Consider the following 19717-nt stretch of genomic DNA (forward strand, 5'->3'; position numbering starts at 1 on the left):
CACTGTCTTGTAATGCATGTGGAAATGACCAAAAATAGGCACTTGCCCGATAAAGGGTTAAAGAACATAGATACTGGGTGCATCTTGATTAAAATTACATGCATCACATTAGTAAAAACATGCTCTTTTTGTTATCTTCAGTGTGAGGAAGCAGCTCTTACCGGGTGGTTTAATAAGAGTTGTGTGTTTGTGTACCTGTGAGTGTGTGTGTTTGTGTGTCTGAGGTGAAGGAGGGCAAGCCCGACACGTCGGTATGTGTCGGAGCAGGCAGGGGCAGCTCGCCTTCGTACCTGGGAGGAGGCGGAGACCATGAACCGCTGTGAAGTGAGCCAGAGAGGACTGAGCTTTTAGCACGCCACGCTAGTTAGCCTGCTAGCTCCCCTAATGAGGCGCTTTACAAATACCTCGTCAGGAACAATTATCACAGGGAAATCCCCACTCTGGTTTTTGATAGCGTTTTAGTTCCAGTGATTTTAGCAACTAGGATTTTTTTCATTTCTTAATGTTGCCTTCACATGCTATTGGAAAGATGATGCTTTCCACTTGTGAATTCAAACTTACAAGTGCGTTGTGTTCAAGTGTTTTTGAAATGAAAGATGGCTGACATACAAATCTCTCGTATTTGGGTAAAACAGTTTTAGACATATTAACTTATCTGCTACAGCATTTTTGATTTTTTTTTTTTTTTTTTTTTTGGTATATACTATAAATGTGCCAAATCATCAGCTAACAGCAGCAAAACGTTAATCATTGTACTTGTTTATCATTCATGATAAGTCCCTCATTACTCTCCACCATGTTGAAAAGCTCAAAGGTTATTTATAAAAAAAATGTTCCCAGTTCTCCAGTGGAAAATGAGGGGGTGCTCATGTGCAATTTTTGAGTTTGTAACGAGTATTTACTATAATTCCGATAGCATGTGAAGGCAGCAAAAGATCGCTGAAACGGACCAAAGAGGTGTAAAGCATGGAAAACATATGAGGAACACAATTTATACCCCACTAGATTAAAGAAAATTATAACCTCTTATCAACAATCTGGTTGATATTTTATGCAATGAATATGTTTTTCTCCGATTTAGATGCTAATACAGAGTTGAAGTCTCGCCCTATGGGGATGAACTTTGAAAAAAAAAAAAACTTATTTTACAGTCAATGGTGACAAATGAGACATGAATTGATGTTTGCCTATTTAAGATAATTTAACAAGTCAAGAAAGTCACAGTTTGTTGTAAAACTGTTGGAGTATCAGATTATAAACATTTGTAACTATAAAAACTATGCACCAAAAAGCCATTGAGGTGATGTTGGAGATCACTGAAGATGATAGATTTTCATCTCTTTTAATACTTTTTCATCTCGTTCTCAAAGATTAGACGTGAAATGCGCCAAAACAGCCTCCAATTTGGTGTCATTTACATGTATCACATATGAGAGATGCAGTCCATTAAGCTATTTCCCACACAAAACTAGATGTTTCTATGCAATCTTTGCCAAAAATGCTGACTTTCTTGACTTGTAAATGTATCTTTTAAATTGAGAGACATCATTATATGTAAATGGTGACACAATTACAAGTAAAATGCGCCAAAACAGCTTTCATTTTGGTGTCGTTTACATGTATCACATATGAGAGATGCAGCCCATTAAGCGGTTCCCCACACAGAACTAGATGTTTCAACGTAATTTTTCCCCAAAACTGTGACTTTCTTGACTTGTAAATATATATTTTAAATTCACAAACATCATATATGTAAATGGTGACACATTTACAAGTAAAACGCACCAAAACAGCCTTTGTTTTGGTGTTGTTTACATGTATCACATGGGAGAGATGCAGTCCATTAAGCGGTTCCCCACACAGAACTAGATGTTTCAACGTAATTTTTCCCCAAAACTGTGACTTTCTTGACTTGTAAATGTATATTTTAAATTGACAAACATTATATATATAAATGATGACACAATTACAACTAAAATATGCCAAAACAGCCTTTGTTTTGGTGCTGTTTACATGTATCACATATGAGAGATGCAGTCCATTAAGCGGTTCCCCACACAAAACTAGATGTTTCCACGTAATTTTTGCCAAAAACTGTGACTTTCTTGACTTGTAAATGTATATTTTAAATGGACAAACATTATATATGTAAATGATGACACAATTACAACTAAAATATGCCAAAACAGTCTTTGTTTTAGTGTTGTTTACATGTATCACTTATGAGAGATGCAGTCCATTAAGCTGTTTCCCACACAAAACTAGATGTTTCTATCCAGTTTTTGCCAAAAACGGTGACTTTCCTGGTTTGAAAATGTATCTTTTAAATAGACAGACATCCTTATGTGTAAATGGTGGCACAATTAAAACAGGATTTTAAAAAAAACATTACATATTTTGTCGCGGAATAGTACTGGGTATCATAAGATCTGTTGTAATCTGGCAAAAACTGTTTGCTTTTACAGTTTGCACATTTAGATATGATAATATAAAAAAAAAAAAAAAAAATACACAACAGATGATTAAAGTAGGTTTAGCACAATGACATTTCTTTATATTCTGTCAATTTTTAACATTTGGTGCCTGGACTTCACATGCATTCACTACTATCTTCATCATCATCCAGGCTTTTTACCAGTTAATGCAGGTTTAAAAACAAAGTGCAGCACAGAGGTAAAGTGGGATTGAACTTGACTTCTATAAATCGAGTGTATTTATGTGCATATTGCAAAAAAAGCATGGTTTAACAGAGTGGTGTTACAGCTTAGAGAGCTTGTAAGCAGCTTTTTACAGCTTGCTAAACACAAAATATGGTCAAGGTTTAATATGCTATGTCGTCACATAAAGTCATTTTCGCCACTAGTGACATTTAAGAATAATTCCATAGCACAGGTCCAATACATTCTGCAAGACTAACAGCCTGAATCTGATCTCTGAGTGAACTGAAGGGGCCCTCAGCCATCAGTTGAGACGGCAACACTTGTGCTAACCAAAAAAATACCCTTTGCTCTTTGCTGTTTTTGTAAGCCCCACCTTAGCATTTGGCACACCCAAGGCAAGGGGGATGGGGGAAGGAGTATGAAGTGAAGAAATATCACAGATGTTAGTCTGCATGAACTCCTTCCCCTTTACAGCCTTCCTGCTCAATCTGGCCTCTTTAACCCCCTGTTTTTTTCCGCCTTCTCTCTCCAAAAAAGACAAATGACTTCTTCTAACCTAATTTCAGTTGCAGCATGTTGAGGGTCTGCTTTTTTTGACGCCTGCCGGTCAGCAGAGTTTGAGGAGACACTGTGCAGATTCAAGCCCATCTGCAGATCAGTTATTTGGGTTTTTTTTAGACTTAGACTTTATTGATCCACAAGGGAAAATACTTGGTCACAAGTACACACAAAAACACTAAAAAAAACACTAGCAAAAAAAAAAAAAAGGAAAGTAAGTGTGAAGAGACAAAAGCAACAAATAGAATAAAGCAGGAAAGAAAACAGGAAATGGAAGTAGATTATACTACGTTCAGACAGCAGGTCTTTTCGGATTCGGATTTTTGGGTGAAATCCGATTTTTGTGTGTGTGCTCATCTTGGTGTTTGTGTTGTGGCTGTTGTTGTTTTCCCATCGCTCCTCCTCCTCCTGGGACGCAGAATTGTGACGTTTGTCGCATTTCAATGACGTAAAGGTCAGATAAATGTGACCCTACGATTCAGACTGAAGTTGCATTGCAAAATATCGGATACGTATCGGATTTAGGACCTCATATGAAAGTGGCCTGGGTCGGATTTGAAAAAGTCAGATTTGTTCTGTTCAAATTGTCTTTAATAGTTCGGATACAGGTCACTTATGGGCAAAAAAATCGGATTTGCCTGCAGTCTGAACGTAGCCTTAGGCACATTTAGCAAACCTAGACAAACTTTATTGATCCACAAGGGAAACTATTTGGTCATAATAGCTAATTTACATACAAAAACACTCAAAAAAGCAAGAAAAAAGTTTCAAAAAAAAAAAAAGGAAAGTGTGATGACATAAAAGCAATAAATAATATACGTAGAATAAAGCAGAAAAAAACAAGATTTGCATAAGTACAAATCTACAGGAAATAGAAGTAGACTTAAACTACGTCTTAATGCACAATTCAAATTTTTTGGTGAAATCCGATTTTTTGGTGTACTCGTTCATATTACACATTGAATGCGACTTCCATCAGTTTTGAGTATGAACTGAATGCGACCCTGAAGTGACCCGCATACGCAAAAGAGGTCCAGACGTAATACGTGACCACGCAGGCATGCACTGTGTTTACAGAAGTAGATATGGAGAATTGTGACGTTTGTCGCATTTCAATCACATAAAGGTCGGATAATGCGACCTGGCCGTTCAGACTGAAGGCACACTGCAAAATATCAGATATATATCGGATTTAGGACCACATATGAAAGTGGCCTGGGTTGGATTTGTGCTGTTCGAACTGTCTTTAACAGATCGGATACAGGTCACATATGGGCAAAAAAAATTGGATTTGGGCCACATTTGCCTGTAGTCTGAATGTAGTCTTAGACAAACTTAGCCAACTTAGACAAACTTTACTGATCCACAAGGGATACTTGGTCACAATAGCTCATTTACATCCAAAAACACAAAAAAAAAACCCTCAAAAGAGGAAAGTAAGTGTGAAGAGATAAAAGCAATAAATAATATGCATAGAATCTGAGGCACCATTAAGTGGGGGGGGGGGCATGACAAATTCATGAGGCCCAGCATTTGTGGGGGGCTCATAGAGCAGTGGAGGGGGTCCAGTGGATACAGGTTCGGAGTTGTGAAAATTTTGTGTAAGATCCGATGTACAATAGAGGCATAGAAGTTGGGAGACAGACATTGAAAGCATGGAAAGTTTCACTTTCGTTTCTGGTCAGCATAAGTTACGTTAGTTTTCAATCGCACCCCCATGTACAACACTCCCCCAGCTGCGACAGATCGACAAGATACTGAATTTTTATGAAGGGTCCACAACATTCAGTTTAGTATAGAATACACTAGGGTCAAGTCACGCACATATTGACTTTGAATGAAAAAGTTAGAACTGAGATAATGATTTCAAACTCTTTGTAGCTTAATAGTATAACATCTTAACTTTCTAAATCCATTAAAATTTTTGGCAAAAAAAGATTTTCAAGAAAATTACAGAACTTTTTATAGGACCTAAATTCTGTCCCTTGGAAAGTTCTCTAAGAATGAATAATAACATAACTTATCATTGCTATAATTTGAAATCTCGATCATATATTTCTGTTTTCAATATAGTTTTATGACCTTTTACACACCCTTTTATCATTAAAAAAATAATTTTGTCTGAAAAATTGGTGTGAATTGCTTTTTTAAGCATTTTGATATCAGATGGTGCCGGTTATGTAGGGATTTTCACTTTTCTCAAAAAACATGTTTTTTTTTTTTAATCACTAATTAATCAAATGAGCTAAACCAATGGAAATTTCTGAAAGTAAGCATTTAACCCTCTGCTCAAGCATGGCTTCATTGGAATTTAGGATTATTTTGTCACTAATCTAAAAAAAAAAAAAAAAATTTTTTCCCCTACATAACCAAAAATAGGTCTTAATAAAGCAGAAAAAACAAGATTTGCTTAAGTACAAATCTAAAGGAAATGGAAGTATATATACACTATGACCCCCCCCCCACACACACACACACACACACACACACTCAGGAATTCTTCATTAGCCTAAACTTTGCGACATTAGTTTGTTTTTGTGTCTATTTCCGCTCCTTTCAACTCGTCTTTGGCTCCACATGTTGCAGGTCCAGTTGTGTGGTTTGAAGCGCTGTGGAAACAGCAGGGTTAGGGTTTCAGCTGGTGCTGCAGCCGCGGTGTGTGTCTGGGTTTGAATGCGACAGAGGTCACAGTTGTGTGGTGTGCCAAACCCAGTCTGGTGACTGAGGCGGCGGCGGCGCTGTCACTCATCCAGCCGCTCGGTCAACCTGTACTGTCATCCCGCTTGTGTTTAATTTGGTTAAAGCCGGCAGAGCTGTCTAAACCCGATCACGGGGCTTGTTGAGAAGCCGATGGCTGATAAAGGCCAGGAAGTGTCTTTGATTGTTTGGCCTTTCTCTATTTCCCTGGGGTCGTGTTGCTGCTCCGTGATTGGCTGAGACTTGGCCATAACCAGGAGGAACCTTTGATTGGTTCCTGATGTGGGGACAGCAGCTGCATCCCAGGGGTCCACAGCAATTTATCCAGAGGATATTAAATGACCTAATGGCCAGATTATTTACACAGAATTTACCTGCAGGAATCTCCATGTTCCTGTAAGGTGTTGAAATGGCCAGGGAGAGTGAATACAGCTCTGTAGTTGGACTTAACCCTTAAAGACCCAAACATCCACCATCGACCAAAACCATCTACTGATCTAAGCTGTTTAAAGCTGCAGTATGTAGGAATTCTGTTCTAAGTAATTGTAAAATGGCCTTGACTGTCACCAGACATTAAGGAATCCTGTTCATTTCAAATACTGATCTCACTGACAGTAGTAGTCCAGCCAGAATATTTACCTCCGCCAAGGAGGTTATGTTTTTGCCAGGGTTTGTTTGTTTGTTTGTCTGTCTGTTTGTTTGTTTGTCTGTCCGTTAGTGTGCAACATAACTCAAAAAGTTATGGACAGATTTGGATGAAATTTTCAGGGTTTGTTGGAAATGGGATAAGGAAGAAATGATTACATTTTGGTGGTGATCGGGGGTGGGGGGGCCCACGGGGGGGGGGGGGGGGGGGGCACTGATCAGCCTTGGCGGAGGTCTGCGCTCTCCGAGTACTTCTAGTTGCATTTGAAAAGCTCAGTGTCAGCCCCGAAATGATGTTTATGTTGACATTGTGTGTTTTGGTCTGAGGCTCCGCCCATCACCTGTCTGCCAATCACAGAGTCAGAAGCCTTTCAGCATCCAGGTTGCCAGGTCCTACTGAGCTGCAGCTGGAACATTTCTGATCAGAAATGTCTGACGTTATTAAACCTAAAAGGCCTCTCATTATTCCCAAATACATCGTGACAAAGTGAGAAACAAAACAAGGAGATGTTTAGGAGATGATTTAGAAACATGGAGACGGATGAAAGAGGAGAAGGATTTGAAGACCGACGCCGGCCCTGCCTTAGTCTGAGCGCCGGTAAGAACCACTGAGAGCCGGGGTTGTGGCCTCTTCACCCGGTCCCAGACTGTTGGTGTGTTCTCCTGGGGCTGAGCTGCAGTCTCTTTTCCTGGCCCCAGTGAAGAGACTGCCGGTCCGGGACTGGTGAACAGACCAGGTACCGGTGTAGACTTGTCTGTTGCCATGGTAGTTCCTTGTAGTTCAGTGTTTTCTGTCGAAGTGACCTCTTCATGTAGCGGTGTGTAATCCGAACGGGGGGGGGGTGTCAGTAGTCTGGTGTCCGTGGTTCGGTGGTGGTGGTGGTGGGGGTTAGAGTGATGGTGCGGCTTGTAGTAAAAGTGAAACTTGCGGCTCATTTCCCTTCGCAAACTTTCATTTGAGTGTGCAGGACATTTGTCCCGGCCTGTTATATATTACACTTATGTAGAATAAGTCTGGTGATGATTTTTTTGTATGAAATTTATGGTGTGGTGGCAACGATTAGTGGAAACGCTAGTAGTACAGGGTGGGGAAGCAAAATTTACAATGAACATTTAGTTGTTTTTTCTCAGCAGGTACTACGTCAATTGTTTTGAAACCAAACATATATTGATGTCATAATCATACCTAACACTATTATCCATACCTTTTCAGAAACTTTTGCCCATATGAGTAATCAGGAAAGCAAACGTCAAAGAGTGTGTGATTTGCTGAATGCACTCGTCACACCAAAGGAGATTTCAAAAATAGTTGGAGTGTCCATAAAGACTGTTTATAATGGAAAGAAGAGAATGACTATGAGCAAAACTATTAGGAGAAAGTCTGGAAGATACTATTAAAGAAGAATGGGAGAAGTTGTCACCCGAATATTTGAGGAACACTTGCGCAAGTTTCAGGAAGCGTGTGAAGGCAGTTATTGAGAAAGAAGGAGGACACATAGAATAAAAACATTTTCTATTATGTACATTTTCTTGTGGCAAATAAATTCTCATGACTTTCAATAAACTAATTGGTCATACACTGTCTTTCAATCCCTGCCTCAAAATATTGTAAATTTTGCTTCCCCACCCTGTAGATGCTCATGCTGGATCTGGCAACCCCTAGCCTGGGGAGAGGAGGAGGGGATACCACGTTCTACAGTGTTTTGAATGTGATTGCAGTACCAGTTTTGGCCACAATCCTACATACTGCAGCTTTAAGCATTTTTGATTGAAAAAAAAAAAAGGCAAAATTTGTTCATGAGCCAAAGGTGTCTGATTATATTCTCAAAACTTTGTAAACAAACTACATATATTGAATTTTAATATATTAAACATAACAAATCTTTTTAAGTAAATTTCATATGCAAAATATAAATTGAAAAGTACCCTCTTTCATTGAGGGAAATAAATTCAGTGGTCATTAATGAGTAAATGAACCGTTCATCAACAAAAAATTATTTAATTGCATCAATTAAGTTATCTTGAATAACATAAAATTGGAATGTTTTTAAAATGTTACCAAAGCTTAAACAAGATGATTAATATGAATAATATGAATAAATAAAAATATTGAATAGAAATAAGGTCAGGAGTGTCAGTTTTATTATATGAATGTATTGTGTTTTATATTTCAGCATTAATTCTCATTATTTATTTTGTATGCGGTACATGATGAGTTATTTAATATATTTTTCTACAAAAAAATTTAAAGTACCCCCTGGGCTTCTTACAACCTTCGTCGTACCCCCATTTGAGAAAGACTGGTTTAGGCTGTACAGGTGATCCAAACCCTTTAGAGCACAGGTGTCAAACATGCGGCCCGGGGGCCAAATCCAGCCCACCAAAGGGTCTAGTCCGGCCCCTGGGATGAATTTAAGAAATGCAAAAATTACACTGAAGATCTTAAAAATCATTTTAGTTCAGGTTCGACATTCAGACCAATTCAATCTCATAATAACCCATAAATACTCAAAACTCCAAATTTTTCTCTTTGTAAATGTAAATGTTTTCATGTAATTAGACTAAAACAAAGTATAATTTCACAAAAAATCTGAATAACCTGAACAAATATGAACAACCTGAAATGTCTTAAGAGAAGTGAAATTTTAATAATATTCCACCTGTTACTAAATGTTTTGTGTGTTTGTAGATCCACTGTGATCTGTCAGTTATAATGTACATGTGGAAATGATAAACTAAAGCACAATAGTGTCAAAATTACACTTTTTTTTTCAGTTTGTTCATGTTATCCATATTGATTGAAAGGATAGTTAGTAGATGGAAACATTTTCATAATGTAATTTTACTTTTTTCACTGCAAAACAGAGAAAAGTTTGGAGTTGACAGTATTTATATGTTATTATTTTACTGGTCCGGCCCACTTCAGATCAAATTTAGCTGAATGTGGAACTGAACTAAAATGAGTTTGACAGCCCTGCTTTAGAGGAAATCAGTGACTGATTCTACTAATGAGCCAACGGTGGAGCATGTGGAGAATCTGCAGAACCAAAAAAAAATAGAAAAGGAAAAAAAAAAAACTCTATACCCAGCGAAAAAATTTCATTTCCTGACTGCTCTCTTTTCCTTTTAAGGCTCTTCCAAAGTCGGATCGAAAAGTCCTGCGCCACCTGTAAAACGTTAAAAAGCGTTGACCCGCAGACTCCAGCGCTCGTTAAGCTTTTTCAAGTGGAGAATTCTGTGAGATCCCCTCGCTCAGATGTTTCCCTCTCAGTCAACCAAATGGTATATCAAGTTCAGGAAATTAGCCAGTTCCTGTTGGGGGAAGAGAGAGGCCAGTGTCAATGCAGCTGACTTTGTACTATTACGCCTCTCAGTCCTGCATTACACCCTGAAGCCTAACACACTCATCGCCTCAGACTCCACTGAATTCGCACTCAAATCCACCTTAAATATCCAAAATATTGTCCTCTAAGGCTTATTCAAACACCTGAATAAAGTGGAGGTGCATTTTAACTGACACCCAGACAGTAATTTTACTCAAGTACAGTAATATAAAAATGCAGAATTAACCCATAAAGACCCAAACATCCACTGTCAACCAAAACCATCTACTGATCTAAACTGTTTATGTGATTTATGATCTTGTGATTTAGTGATTTATTCCAAACATGCAATGAAATTTAACATATATACCAGGGCCAGATTAGCACTTCATTGTACCCTGGGCAACAATATTCAAGGGCCCCATCATCACAACCCCAGGATCCCTATAATCTGGCAAAATACAGAATAAGTTTCAGGAATATATGTAAATATACCCCATACTTCAATATCTAACTATCATCAAATGCATTTTGATGTACAAATGTGTAAATGCTCGTAGAACTACAAGTGCACCACTATAGCCTCTTGTCAAGGCCACTCACTTGCATATGATGATATGAAAACAAAACACATTAGCATCAGTATAATCTAAAATTGATCCACTACATTAGAAAGAGAGGGAAGTGTCCTCCATTTTCACAAAAAATAAATAAGAAACCAGATATTTTCATAATGCCTGAGCTACCCAGGGCCCTTCACAGGTCCCGGGCCCCTGGGCAATTGCCCAGTTGCCCATATGGTTAATCCGGGCTTGATATATACACTTGCAAAACATACATAATAATACAACTATCAAGAATCATAACAGTCTTAGACAAAAGAAAAGCACAATAGTTCCATTTACATGCCCGAAAAGGGGTGGGAAGAAGTGCAACTTATTTAATCCCACCTCCTCTCTCTACAGTATGTCCCTCTTCCTTTTACATTACTTCTCTATATTTATATATCTATTCACACACACACAAACACACACACTCATTCATCCATATACACATATATACGTTTATACATACACACAACATTGATCCATTAATTAATTCTATCAATACATGTAAATAATTGGTGTAAAATACAGTTTGTCATCTTTTAATAGTCATCAGATATGACCCATTTGGACGTTCAGAGGCTATGTAGTTACTGTGGAAACACTGTCATCTTCTACAACATTGATTCACCAGTAAAACCCATGGAGTTGGATCAATGACAGTGGATGGAGATACTTGTTTTTATGTTCAATTAATGATTTATTTTGCTGAAAAAGTCACTTTTTCACTAGTTTTCTCTTTTTCTAATGCAACAACATTAGCTTAAATCTGAGCTTTTAGGAACATTTACATGATCAGTGAATTAAGTAATGAAAATTACCTGATTTTGACCGAAAAAATGCAAATACAGAGGATAATATTATAATAAATGGTGATAAATTACAAAAGAAAGGTTAAACACAGAGGAAAAAGTCATCAGAGAAGTGACACAAAATTAGCACTGGGTTTTGTTTTGTTTTATTATGCTCTATATTTTGCATTTTTCGCTGTAAATTATGCCTTTTCGACCATGCAAAATTCAGACTTGTATGTGCTTGAAGAAAGATTCTATTCTTTTAGAGGTTATTTTGTTTTTGTCTTAATTTGCTTCATTTTATTTTATTTTGTTTATTTGCATGTTCTAAATAAATAAATAAATAAATAAACCTATATTTAATTTCCTATTTTTAATTCAGATGTTCATGAAAACTCAGAGTAAATTCAATGGTTATTCTATTCAAACAGAAAACTGAAGAAAAAGTGACTTTTTCAGCCGAAATATCAATAACTCCTTTCCCCTTTTCAGGCATGTAAATGGAACTATTGTGCTTTTCTTCTGTCTAAGATTGTTATGATTCTTGATATTTGTATTATTATGTATGTTTTGCTAGTGTATGTATGTTAAATTTCATTGCATGTTCGGAATAAATCACTAAATTACAAAAAAAACTCAACATAAAACAAGCATCTCCATCCACTGTCATTGATCCAACTCCATGGGTTTTACTGGTGAATTGATGTTGTAGATGATGACAGTGTTTCCACGGTAACTACGGAGCCTCTGAACGTCCAAATGGGTCATATCTGATGAACATGAAAAGACGACAAACTGTATTTTATACCAATTATTTCCATATATTGATAGGATTAGTAGATCAACAGATATTAAAGAGTTTAGGTCAGTGATGGATGTTTGGGTCTTTATGGGTTAAATTACTTCATATCCAACTTTTATATCTGAGGGATCATCATGTGATTAATGGCAGAGGAAAGAAGAAAAAGCAGTTTTTGTTTGGACGCACTAATCTGTCTTCCTATTATATTGGATTTTTGTGCAATTTGGACATTTACTGAAATGAAACCATGTGAGAAGTTGAGAGAGAAAAATCACTATTTGGTGGAGGCGGAACTGTTAACAACTGCTTTTTGCAAGATATTAGAAGAGCCCCGGTTGCCGTTTTTTTTTATTAATGTGTTGTGTTTTAAAGGCTGGTTATACTATAAAGCCAACTTGCATCCATGAGGGTTTTCCTGCCTTATCTCTTACATGCTCATCCCTCTTTGTTATCTGTGTTTCCGCTTGTATTTTATTGTTTTTTTAAGTATTTGTTGAAGCATTGAATTGAAGATATTAGGGGTGATTTGTTACTATAATCTACCCAGGTACCACAGACGAAAAATGTTCTCTTTAGTGAAATCCAGCACTTTCACACTGATGTGCGAAATGTAGAAATGCTAAAAATGGTCCAAAAAAATATAATCAAATTAACCCATAAAGACCCAAATATCCACTGGCAACCAAAACCATCTACTGATACAAAACGTTTTAATACCTGCTGATCCACTAAGTATATTAATACATGTAAATAATTGGTGTAAAATACAGTTTTTCGTTTTTTCATGGTCATCAGATATGACCCATTTGGACGTTCAGAGGCTCTGTAGTTACCGTGGAAACACCGTCATCTTCTACAACATTGATTCACCAGTAAAACCCATGGAGTTTGACAAATAATGGTGGTTGTAGATGTTTGTTTTAATGTTCAGTTAATGATATTTTGCTGAAAAAGTCACTTTTTCTTCAGTTTTCTCTGTTTTTGATTTGATAACCCTCAACTTTAATCTGCGCTTTTATAGAATAGAATAGAATAGAATAGAATGCTCTTTATTGTCATTATACATTGTACAATGAAATTGGGGGGAGCTTCTTCATGTCAGTGCAGCAATATTAAAAGAGACAAAGTAATCTGCGCTTTTATGAACATCTATATGATCAGTAAAGATGAAAATATCTTATTTTCACTGAAAAATTCTAAATACAGAGGATAATATCATAATAAATGCTGATAAATCATTTAAGAATGGTTAAATAGAGAGAAAAATAAATTTGGGAACTGACATAAAAGTAGCACTGGGTCTTTATGGGTTAAAAAAGTAGAAATTTTTTTCTTAACCCATGAAGACCCAGTGTTACTTTTATTGCAGTTTTCTCTCAATGTAACCTTTCTTAAGAGATTTCTCATCATTTATTATGATATTATCCTCTATATTTGGCATTTTTCAGTGTAAAACATGGATTTTCCTGTATTTAATTCACAGATCACATAGATGTTCATGAAAACTCACAGTAAATTCAAAGGTTATTTTATCAAATTAGAAAATAGTAGCTTTTTCGACTAAATATATCATTAACTGAACATAAACCCAGTGTCTTCATCCACTGTCATTGATCCAACTCCATGGGTTTTACTGGTGAATCAATGTTGTAGAAGATGACGGTGTTTCCACGGTAACTATGGAGCCTCTGAACATCCAAATGGGTCATATCTGATGACCATGAAAAGATGACAAATTGCATTTTACACTAATTATTTACATGTATTGATAGGTTGTAAGATGGTTTTGGTTGTTGGTGGATGTTTGGGTATTTTATGGGTTAAAACGACGGGAATGGAATCAGCAAAATCAGCCTTTTTCAGTTACTGACTAAGAAAAATATCTGAAATAATCTTTATCCTCTATGTGGATGCGGATGAAAAAAAAAACAACTTTCATTCAGTAAGAGTAGAAAGTATATTTAGCTGTCACGGTAAAATACACTGTAAAAACTTCAGTTCTGAGCATTGTACGATTGCGTTCTTGTCTTACAGTTGGTCTCCAGAAGCTTCTCAGCTGCATCGCAAAAGACGCCAAGATTGGCTGAGGAGCAACCGGTAGTCTGTCACGTCACTCGGCCACGACACGGTAAGAATTTATGAGTCTTATTTAAAGCAACATTATGGAACTTTTGGTCGCAGGGTCTTCCTAAAGTCAAGAAACGGTATTGTCTGTAGCAACTGTCATCTAATCTGTATCTCGGTAATACTCACGCATTTGTCAACAAACCATTGATGCCGGCAGAGGCAAGACAATTAATGTGCGTTCAACCATGTTTTCAGACCAGGTAAAGTAGCCTTACAGCATTTTATACAAACATTATGGTTTTATTTTTTAAAAATATCAGTAATGAAAAAAACCACAAATGAGCAGATCTATATAACAGCCTATAACTGATTGCTCATTGTGGGAACATAGTTTTACTGTAATACAACGCTGTTTGCATGGTCATCGTGTTCATATTGTAATACGAGGAATCAAAGATCGATTTGTAATGTTGTAAATTATAGTTAAATCAAAAATAAACTTCTGGTGTCATCACAACTAACTTTATGAGGAACGGAAAATTTAAGCTTGACAAAAATAGCAATTTCATTTACTAGCGGCATTGTACCTGTGGTGCCATTGTGCGATATCACCCTCCAACAGTGGCATTGCATCTGTATGCTTTCCCATGCTGCAACATCGGGATGCGTGTCAGACAAACACGCGCCAGACACAGAAATGTCCATTATAGTAGGATATCATGATACATATCAACAGGGGCGCTGCTACCAATTATATGCCCCATGACAGCATAATCATTGTGGACCCTACAGAAATTGACTATCTTCTCTATCTATCGGACAGGGGGGTTGTTATGTACAAGGGGGTGCGGTCCATGAACAACAGCACTTCTAATACCATCAAAACGAAACTTATTATACTTTCACCGTTTGCCTCCCGACTTCTATACCTCTGTTCCACGGTGGATCTTACACGAAATTTTCACAACTTCTATATCCACTGGGCCCCTTCCACCGCTCTATGGGCCCCCCACAAACACTGGGCCCCATGAATTTGTCATGTTTACCCCCCCTTATTGGCACCCCAGCATATCGATATCGTCTCATATGAAAAAAATGATCACAATATGATTTTTTTCCTAATCGCCCAACTCTACTCTCAGGTTTTCTTTTCTTCGTCTCTTCGGACAACACCCTTACCCTGTTTGCTTTTCTTGCTGCTTCAGCCATGACCGTTAGCCTATTTGTAGCTTTCCTTTAATCATAACTTCGTTTACGTGCCTTGTCTTCTGAAGTTGGAGCGGTGGATTTGACGTAGGCCGTAAACCAGTCCAATTTTGTAGTTCTTTTTATATAGATGAGTTTCAATGTTTACTAACAACAGTGATGTCATTAAGATGCGCGCGCAACTCGGAGGCAAAAACACGAGTACCAGCTACCAGCTGGCTCACATCAGCTGCGTACACCTCCAGGCTCTCACCCGGAACTCGTGAATGAGCCAATATGTTAGCTCTAAAATGGTCCATTAAATGTCTCTGTCCAAAAGCCGATCCCGTCTTCTCTTTCACGGCCGCACAATTTGACTTGACCGTAACGGGAAGGCTGTCCCATAGTAGAAAAGTAGACTTGCACGCCACTAAGCGCAACAGGCACGCAGGCTAACTATACCAAGAAGCTACGCTAACTGTGGTAATAACTATAAACAACGGTCGGCAGAACAGAACCACCGCTGCCACCGATGGAACCGAGCGGTCTTTCTGCCTCCAAGATGCGCGCGCAGCAAGACGTATTGTGTGCGTACGTCACATGAAACAGATCTATAGGGGTTACAACCCGAAACCAGAAGTTGCGTAGAGCTAGCGCAGGCGATACAGACACTCTGGAGTGTAATTGAACCTATTGTGAGTTGTCGTACCACCAAAATGACCTGGAAAATATCATTTGAAGGCTGAAAAAGTCCATAGTGTTGCTTTAATTAACCCGACGCCTTAAATGATCATGTAGCCGGTTTTAAGTCTCCGCTTCAAAGCCTCGTCTTGAATGACTCGTGCTTCCTGCGGAGCGACTGTATCTGTTTCCCCGCCTTTGTTGCTGCCCCGTGTCAAAGGTCACGACCTCAGCTGGGGGGTCAGCTCTTTGGTCAGCTGCTTTGTGGTTAGATGAAGCCCAGACACACACACACACACTTATCCCCCTCCCCCCTCCTCCTCCTCCTCCTCCTCCTTCCTTCTCTTTTTCACTCTCGTCTCCGTATGATCCTACAAAGTGGCTAACACGTGTAACTTCCTCCATTGATTCCGATGAACCCTTGACCACAGTGAAATCTTCCATGCGATGACCCCCGGAGCTGTGGTCAGCGTCTCGTGTGCTTCTGTTAAGTGAGCTGGTGTTTTGCAGTCAAACAGTGGGGGTGGTGCAATAAAAAGAGGGAATAATTTCCAGACAAAGCACTTGTCTGCCTCTGTACAGCTCAAGCATTAAACTTGTGCAGAGTATTACTTGAGCCTATTGATTGCCGTCCTCTGCTGTAGAGGGCCAGTGTGCAAAATCAATGCTTTATTTTCTCCCTAGCTTGCCTTGTTCATGCTTGTTTTTCCCTTTTTGGAGAGTGAAAATGAGAGGAAAAACAAAAGAGAAACCCTTTACTCTCTCTATATCGCATCTTTCCGTTGACTTCAGCGACTCATTTTTTGGCAAATTCGGCCCCGTTCCCTGTAATCTCCCCTGGCCCACATATTTGTTCACTTCTTATCTCCATCGCATTTGTGAGCGTGAATCCACCTCTTTATAGTTCGCAGTGGTGGGTGGGTGATGTCATGCTTGTTTTTGCAGCGGTAGGGCTCTGATGTTACTGTATGTGTGTCGCTTCGGTGAATGCACAATAGTGTATGTGTCCGCCCTTGCATGTTTCACCACTGTACCGACATATGTATCTGTTCACAGGGGGATGATGACGATGAAGATGAAGTTTTTGTAGTATTGTGTCATGCATACAAATATGCCCACAGCACCACAAGTTAATGTAAAGCAGATCCAGAATGCAGCACATACATTTGTGTACATTTGAAGTCGGATTCTTAGCGTTTTAATTCATTCCTTTACCAGATGTTTCCTCATGTATCATATTGTACCTTGTAATTATTTAACATTCTAGCTGAGCTGATATATGTCTTGAGATGAAGAGGAGGAGGAGGAGGACTTAAAACAAAAGAAAAGTTTTAAATCAAAGAAAACATTTCCACATATTCGGTAAGAAGAGTCTTGTTTTGAAACTTTTATCATTTCTGTGCATTGTTATTCCAGGGTTCCTATGAGGTCTTAAAAAGTCTTAAAAGTTTTGAATTTTAAAAAAAAAAAAAAAAAAAACGCTTTAAAAGGTATTAAATTTGATATGGTAGGTCTTAAGCGAGGTTATTATTGTTAAGGAAAACTAACGAAATGACGAAAGCTAGAATTGTAAAAACATTTTCGTTAACTGAAATAAATAAAAACTAAAATTAAAAGAAAAAAAAAAAGATTACTAACTGAAACTGTGTTGTGTGCTTACAAAACAAACTAAAATGGATAAAAATTATGAATAAAATTCCCTTCATTTTTGTCTTTGTAAGTGTCGGATTGATACAAAATTGATTTATTTTAACTGCTGGCACTATACGACACTTCGGGAACAAAGGCGGGATAAAGCAGCAGAGTCCTGTATTTATTTGAATACGATGGTGAGGAAGGTAAAAGATATGAAAAAAACTAAAACTAAGCATTTACAAAATAACGAAAATATCTAAAAACTAGCAAACCTGCTCTAAAAACTAATTAAAACTAACTGAATTAGAGAAAAAAAATCAAAACTAAATAAAACTGGGGCCGCATGTTTGACACCTGTGGTCTAGATAATGTCGGGCTAAAGTGATGCAAAAATGCTCAGATTCAACATCAAAAAAGTCATCACAAACATCCTAAACCTCCAGAAACCAGAGAAAACACCAGGAAAGCCTTCATAATCTGGTTGTAACTTGTCTGTGAGAGGTGCGGAAATTGTGATTCTCATCGCGCATCGAGATTCTATCTTGAAAGATCATCATATGATGGCTCAGATTGCCCGGCCGTAGCTACAACGATGACAACACGGTTCAGAAACAGTCATGGATGCGAGAATCATTGCTTTGAAACAGGAACTAACACCAAAGTCTATCCATTCCTCCTCCTGTTGCTACGTAAACAACAAGATATGATATTCAGGGGAAATTCGCTGAAACCACATGACACACAAGTGATGTTTTATCAGGAGGGAATGTCTCGTTTTCCAGTAGCTAGAGGATGTTTTTCACTTAACCCTTTAACGACGGCAATCTCACCAGCGCTGCATTTTGAACTTTACGGTATTTAAATGATCGTAACTTCTGAAGTGTTTGAGCTGGCCACAAAATTCAAATGGCATCAGAAAGCTGAGATCCTGAGCTTTCCGACACTATATAACACTTTACGGCAGCAAAGTGGGACTCTATTACAAATAGAAAGGACCTGTTTTAGAGACTTCCACACAGGCTGAAAAAACATCTGGAAAAAAACCAAAAATACAAAGCCATAATATGAATACTGAATGTTGAAGACCAAAAAGCATGTTTGAGCAGATGTAAAATAGTTGACAGTTTATTTCTGCAATCTCAAAAAGTTGCATTGTGGACATTTACAGATGTTTCTAAAGATAAATATGCTAATATGCTTTGGCTTAGAGTCTGGTTTTGACCAACTCTATATATTAAGTGTCATGAGATAACGTGTTTGTGATCTGGTGCTATATAAATAAAATTTGATTGATTGAGTGATTTGATTGGTTTTCCCCTGTAAGTCGCTTTGGAAAAAAGCGTCTGCCAAATGCATAAACATAAACATAAAAAATTGAACTTGCTTTTTTTTTCTTTTTTTACTAAAACACACTGTTTTAAGCATTTATTATAATAATAATAATGATAATTAACCCATAAAGACCCAGTGAGACTATTGTGTCAGTTCCCAAATAAATTTTTCTCTCTATTTAACCTTTCCTAAATGATTATAATCATTTTATTGTAGTGTTTTCCTTTGCATTTTGCATTTTTTCAGTGAAAATCATCTATTTTCCTATATCTATTTCACTGATCATGTAGATGTTCATCAAAGCTCAGTTTAAACTTGAAGGTTATTAATAAAAAAAACAGAATAAACTGGAGAAAAAGTGACTTTTTCAGCAAAATTTATCATTACCTGAAGATAAACCCAATGTCTCCATCCACTGTCATTGATCCAACTCCATGGGTTTTACTGGTGAATCAATGGTGTAGAAGATGACGGTGTTTCCACGGCAACTACGGAGCCTCTGAACGTCCAAATGGGTCATATCTGATGACCATGAAAAGATGACAAACTGTATTTTTCACCAATTATTTACATATATTGATAGAATTAATGGATCGACAGGTATTAATCATGTTAGATCAGTAGATGCTTTTTTTCAGCGGTGGATGTTTGGGTCTTTATGGGTTAGTGGCCAAATATATGAATACTGAATGTTCCAGACCAAAAGGTATGTTTGAGCAGATGTAAACAGTTG

General features: G+C 37.7%; 1 protein-coding gene across 2 annotated transcripts in view; it reads left to right on the plus strand.

Moving 5' to 3' along the window:
• The window catches only part of LOC115439501 (zinc finger MIZ domain-containing protein 1-like), a 380932-nt gene that overhangs the window by 171653 nt on the left and 189562 nt on the right, over positions 1-19717 (plus strand). For both annotated transcript variants that reach the window (XM_030163314.1, XM_030163315.1), the window contains one exon: positions 14119-14212. The gene's annotated coding sequence lies outside the window, so the exon portion shown is untranslated. The remainder of the gene's footprint in view (positions 1-14118; positions 14213-19717) is intronic.

This window comes from Sphaeramia orbicularis, chromosome 19, assembly GCF_902148855.1.
Source record: "Sphaeramia orbicularis chromosome 19, fSphaOr1.1, whole genome shotgun sequence".
Lineage (NCBI taxonomy): Eukaryota > Metazoa > Chordata > Actinopteri > Kurtiformes > Apogonidae > Sphaeramia > Sphaeramia orbicularis.